A 6355-nucleotide genomic window follows, 5' to 3' on the forward strand; every position below is an offset into this window, starting at 1 on the left:
CAAGGACGAACAACGAACACTTAAATTTGTTGTATAGTTTATTCTTAAAACAAATTAATGAGGGTTGCTTTTCTTTCTTTCTTTCCTTCTGATTTATATGGCTAAACAGAATGTAAATCATATCCTCGTCCAAAACATTATTAATGTTAAATAAATGATTCAATTTATTTTGACTATTAAGAGTTTTTGTTCTCACAGCCTTGACTTAAAATGCGGTTGTTTCCCTTTAACTACAAGAAACGTTCTAATTCCGGAATATAACGAATGGTATCGAAAAATAACGAAAACGATTGCATCAGAAATGTATAAAATATATTACTATTAGTGATTTGAATAAAGGTGTTTTGTTATCAAGCAGAGTGGCGCAGTGGAAGCGTGCTGGGCCCATAACCCAGAGGTCCGTGGATCGAAACCACGCTCTGCTAAATGTTTTATTTTCCTGAATCAGTATTCCGCTTCAATGTTACAATTTCATTTCATCGACGTCAGTATTTAATGTATGTATTGGAAGTATTAACAAAACCACTTTAATTTGGAATACAGTTTTACTGTTGAAACACATTAACACGGGTTTCTTTCTGTCTTTTGTTTTCTTCTTTTTTGTATTATTATTATTATTATTATTTTTTTAATTATTATTAAAACAACAGAACTAAGAATGAAAGGAATAAAATAAAACCAAACCAATAATAGACGCGTCTCACTTATACTGCTAAATAGACGTTCGCTGATATGTAAACCCTATCCAAGCCTCGTGGGGGGGGGGGGGGGGGGGGGGGGGGGGGGGGAGTGTGTGTGTGTTGTAACCTAGTGATAAAGCACTCGTTTGATGTGTGGTCGGTCTAGGATCGAAACCACGCTCTGCTAAGAGTTTTATTTTCGTGAATGCGTATTCTGTCTTAAATGCTACGATTTTATTTTATTTTATTTACTCTAACAATAATAGCTGGCTGTGTGTTTTAAAAACTGTAAAAGAAATGTATAAGCAATTTCAATCACAATCAAGGTACATTCCCCCAACCAGTACAAATAAAAAATTTCCGAAATAATTTAATTTTCGCTGGGGGGTTTTCTTCAATAAAGCCATACTGGAATTATTGACAAGAACACTTAAATACAGGCTGTAGTGTATGCGTCAAACAGATTAACGCTGGTAGAATCTCTCTCTGTGTCTCTGTCTTTGTGTCTCTCTCTCTCTACCGGCCTCGGTGGCGTCGTGGCAGGCCATCGGTCTACAGGCTGGTAGGTACTGGGTTCGGATCCCAGTCGAGGCATGGAATTTTTAATCCAGATACCGACTCCAAACCCTGAGTGAATGCTCCGCAAGGCTCAATGGGTAGGTGTAAACCACTTGCACCGACCAGTGATCCATAACTGGTTCAACAAAGGCCATGGTTTGTGCTATCCTGCCTGTGGGAAGCGCAAATAAAAGATCCCTTGCTGCCTGTCGTAAAAGAGTAGCCTATGTGGCGACAGCGGGTTTCCTCTAAAAAAATCTGTGTGGTCCTTAACCATATGTCTGACGCCATATAACCGTAAATAAAATGTGTTGAGTGCGTCATTAAATAAAACACTTCTTTCTTTCTTTTTGTGTGTGTCTCTCTCTCTCTGTCTCTCTCTCTCTCTCTCTCTCTCTCTCTCTCTCTCTCTCTCTCTCTCTCTCTCTCTCTCTCTCTCTCTCTCTCTTTCTCTCACTCACTCACTCACTCACATTCTCACTCACTCTCTGTCTGTCTTTTTCTTTTTTAGATAAAACATAAACTAAACTAAGAATGAAAGGAATAAAATAAAACCAAAACAATAATTCGCGCGTATGGCTAAACAGACATTCGCTGAAATGTAAATCCTAACCTCGTCCAAAACAATATTAATGTTAAATAAATAATTAATTTTCTTAGTTGTTTTGATTATTTAAGAGATTTTGTTCTCGTAGTCTTGGGTTAAATTTCTAACACCCCTGCGTGTGCTGTAACCTCACCGTGGTGCAGGGGTGTAACATTCTCTTTGAGAATGGCCAATACAGCACAAAATTGAAGTTTTGAGTAAAATTCAGTATCCGTAAAATTCTGTGATATTTGTGTTTTTGCACAGTTCTTTACACTGTTCTTTACACTGTTCTTTACACTGTTTTTGTTTAAGTCTTGAATTTTTATATTGATGTTGATCATCACTTTATTTATTTGCATTACCATAGTTTGACACCCAATAGCCGATGTATTTTTCGTGCTGGGGTGTCGTTAAACATTCATTCATTCATTCATTCATTCAAATTTCTAACATTGACAGTTGTAGTAGTTTATATTTAAAACAAATTAACACGAGTTGCTTTTCTTTCCTTCCTTCTTTCTTTCTTTCTTTCTATCTCATGTATAAGGCTAAATAGTAATTCGCTGAAATTTAAATCCTATCTTCGTCTAAAACAATACTGATGCTAAATATATTATTAATTTTATTTGTTATTTTGATTATTTCAGTTTTTTTTTTCTTTCTCTCAGAGCCTTGGGTTAAATTGCGCGGTTGTTTCCCTTTAACTACAGAAATGTTCTATTTCCGAAATATTACGAATTTTATCGAAAGAGAACAAAAACTTTGTTATCCAGCAGAGTGGCGCAGTGGAAGCGTGCTGGATTCATAACCCAGAGGTCCGTTGATCGAAACCATGCTCTGTTCGATCCATATTTTTTCCAGAATCTATTAACAAGGGCATGTTTTAATTAACGACGCACTCAGTACATTTTATTTACGGTTATATGACGTCAGACATATGGTTAAGGAACGCACATACATTGAGAGAGAAAACCCGCTGTCGGCATTTCATGGGATACTCTTTTCGATAAAGGTATCTTTTATATGCACCATTCCACAAAGAGGATAGTACATACCACGGTCTTTGTTACATCAGTTGTGGAGCACTAGTTGGAACGAGTAATATCCCAATGGGTCCACCGCTATTAACAAGAGACCTGTACAATATGGACATTTATATATCAGATATTTTCTCCTATATACCTTAGTTAATAAAATCAGTAATGTTTGACCATGTGACATACTTTTATTTAAGACCTTTTTAATTCTATTAACTATACATCCTATTAAACTAGAAACTATTTTATATACAAAATTGAATAATGTGTTTGGTTGGAATTTTATTTATTGTTGTTGTTGTTATTGTTCTTTAGCTTATCAAAGTTTGGAATACAAGTAAATATTCAATTTGTTTGTGTGCTAGACATTTCTTTCAGATTATAAGCATAGGTATTATTAATAGATCTTACAATAAAATAACCCAAGTCTATTCAAAACAGCAGACAAATCATCTGAACGATTTTTTTCATACTTTTAAAGTCGCAGACCCAAGTTTTAACCAATAAAAATGGACACTAAGTTTGGTTAATCTACAAATTTTAACTTGTTTGAATAAAGTTACAACAGGGAAACAAAAGTCTGCGACGTTGAAACAGTAAAATACACTTAAAAATAGATTAGAACTCAACTCCATAACCGTTAATTCTCAGACGCACGTGCCTTTTTAAAAATATGAAAAATGCATTTTGCGATATTAAAGGCACTCAGTCACGGATTTAGTACGCCTTATTTCTCTAAATATGGAAATTTAAAAGTAAATTACATTCATTTGGAATACCAAACCTCGTTATTGTATCATCCAAAACATTTTAACTGAATTACGATCGAGGGAATTCCATGACACGCCTCATTTTTAAAACTTTGGAACTCTTGTTGCGAATTTAGATACTTATCATGCGTCAAGAGCTTTTATTTTGTCACAGCCTGGGATTAATAATAAACTGCGGTTGTTTCCCTTTACCTACAGGGGAATCTGGTATTCCCGAACACAACCGAAATATAGCGAAAGTTATCGAAAGAGAATAAAATTGATTGCATCAGAAAATCCATCGATATGTTATCGATTTGTAGACATTTTTTCATCAAGCAGAGTGGCGCAGTGGAAGCGTGCTGGGCCCATAACCCAGAGGTCCGTGGATCGAAACCACGCTCTGCTAATTATATTCTTTTAATCCTTTTTTTTCCCATTGGATCTGTATACATTACATTTAAACATGTAAATGGCGTGATTGTATCTTGTTTTTATTTTGTTATAATAATAATAATAATAATAATAATAATAATAATAATAATAACAACAACAACAAAAACAACAATAATATAAATAATCAAATGGTTGTTTTAAACTAAAACCATGTCGCCGATTTCTCTCTTACCATGAAGCGACGACCGACTTTATCAACCACACAAAATGGAAAAAAAAGAAAGAAGTGTTTTATTTAACGACGCACGCAACACATTTTATTTATGGTTATATGGCGTCAGACATATGGTTAAGGACCACACAGATATTGAGAGAGGAAACCGGCTGTCGGCACTTCATGGGCTACTCTTTTTCGATTAGCAGCAAGGGAACTTTTATATGCACCATCCCACAGACAGGGTGGTACATACTACGGCCTTTAATATACCAGTCGAGGTGCACAGGCTGGAACGAGAAATAGCCCAAAGGGCCCACCGACGGGGATCGATCCCACACTGACCGGGCATCGAACGAGCACTTTACCACTGGGCTACGGCCCCCCCCCCCCCCACACCCCATGCAGTTGTTTCCCTTCATCTATAACCGGCCTCGGTGGCGTCGTGGTTAGGCCATCGGTCTACATGCTGGTAGGTACTGGATTCGGATCCCAGTCGAGGCATCGGGGTTTTAATCCAGATGCCGACTTCAAACCCTGAGTGAGTGCTCCGCAAGGCTCAATGGGTAGGTGTAAACCACTTGCCTAGGACTACACATGTGCATGTATATGTTATAGACAAAGATTAAAAAGTAGGAAGCATTCGGCCAAATGGTCTATGAGGCACATCAAACATTTAAAATTCTAAAATATTTAAAAGCATATTGTAAGTGAACTTCTAAGTGAAACATAATTTAATATTATTGGAAAATATAACACTGATGCAAAATATCAATTGCGTTATTCAAAGAAAGAAATCATAAAATATGTCATGTGTACTGTTATGCGACGGAAAGAGTGCTATTTATAAAAACTGTCCGGGGGAAAACCTATTATATAAGTTCCTCATAGCGTATCCTCCTAACGGAGAAGACATCACTACCATAGCCTGTCTTGTGACTGTCACACCACTACCATAGCCTGTCCTGTGACTGTCACACCACTACCATAGCCTGTCTTGTGACTGTCACACCACTACCATAGCCTGTCTTCTGACTGTCACATCACTACCATAGCCTGTCTTGTGACTGTCACACGACTACCATAGTCTGTCTTGTGACTGTCACGTCACTACCATAGCCTGTGTTGTGACTGTCACATCACTACCATAGCCTGTCTTGTGACTGTCACACCACTACCATAGCCTGTCTTGTGACTGTCACATCACTACCATAGCCTGTCTTGTGACTGTCACACCACTACCATAGCCTGTCTTGTGACTGTCACATCACTACCATAGCCTGTCTTGTGACTGTCACATCACTACCATAGCCTGTCTTGTGACTGTCACATCACTACCATAGCCTGTTTGTATCTAGGTGGGAGGGACGTAGCCTGTGTTGTGACTGTCATCTGTAAAACTGTTTTTATCTAGGTGGGAGGGACGTAGCCTGCGTTGTGACTGTCACATCACTACTTTAGCCTGTGTTGTGACTGTCATCTGTAAAACTGTTTGTATCTAGGTGGGAGGGACGTAGCCTGTGTAGTGATTGTCACATCACTACTTTAGCCTGTGTAGTCACTGTCATCTGTAAAACTGTTTGCATCTAGCCTGTCTTGTGACTGTCACATCACTACCATAGCCTGTCTTGTGACTGTCACACCACTAACATAGCCTGTCTTGTGACTGTCACATCACTACCATAGCCTGTCTTGTGACTGTCACACCACTACCATAGCCTGTCTTGTGACTGTCACATCACTACCATAGCCTGTCTTGTGACTGTCACACCACTACCATAGCCTGTCTTGTGACTGCCACACCACTACCATAGCCTGTCTTGTGACTGTCACACCACTACCATAGCCTGTGTTGTAACTGTCACACCACAACCATAGCCTGTCTTGTGACTGTCACACCACTACCATAGCCTGTCTTGTGACTGTCACACCACTACCATAGCCTGTCTTGTGACTGTCACACCACTACCATAGCCTGTCTTGTGACTGTCACACCACTACCATAGCCGGTCTTGTCACTGTCAAATCACTACCATAGCCTGTCTTGTGACTGTCACACCACTACCATAGCCTGCCTTGTGACTGTCACACCACTAACATAGCCTGTCTTGTGACTGTCACATCACTACCAT

At 38.6% G+C, this 6355-nt stretch overlaps 2 non-coding genes across 2 annotated transcripts; both read left to right on the forward strand.

Annotated features, from left to right (window-relative positions):
* Nucleotides 1–353: 353 nt before the first annotated feature.
* On the forward strand, nt 354–425 carry Trnam-cau. Its single transcript has one exon. It is a non-coding gene; the product is annotated as a tRNA-Met (tRNA).
* A 3525-nt stretch (nt 426–3950) lies between these two features.
* On the forward strand, nt 3951–4022 carry Trnam-cau. Its single transcript has one exon. It is a non-coding gene; the product is annotated as a tRNA-Met (tRNA).
* The last annotated feature ends 2333 nt before the right edge of the window (nt 4023–6355 follow it).

This window comes from Gigantopelta aegis, chromosome 6 (genome assembly GCF_016097555.1).
Source record: "Gigantopelta aegis isolate Gae_Host chromosome 6, Gae_host_genome, whole genome shotgun sequence".
Classification (NCBI taxonomy): Eukaryota; Metazoa; Mollusca; class Gastropoda; order Neomphalida; family Peltospiridae; genus Gigantopelta; species Gigantopelta aegis.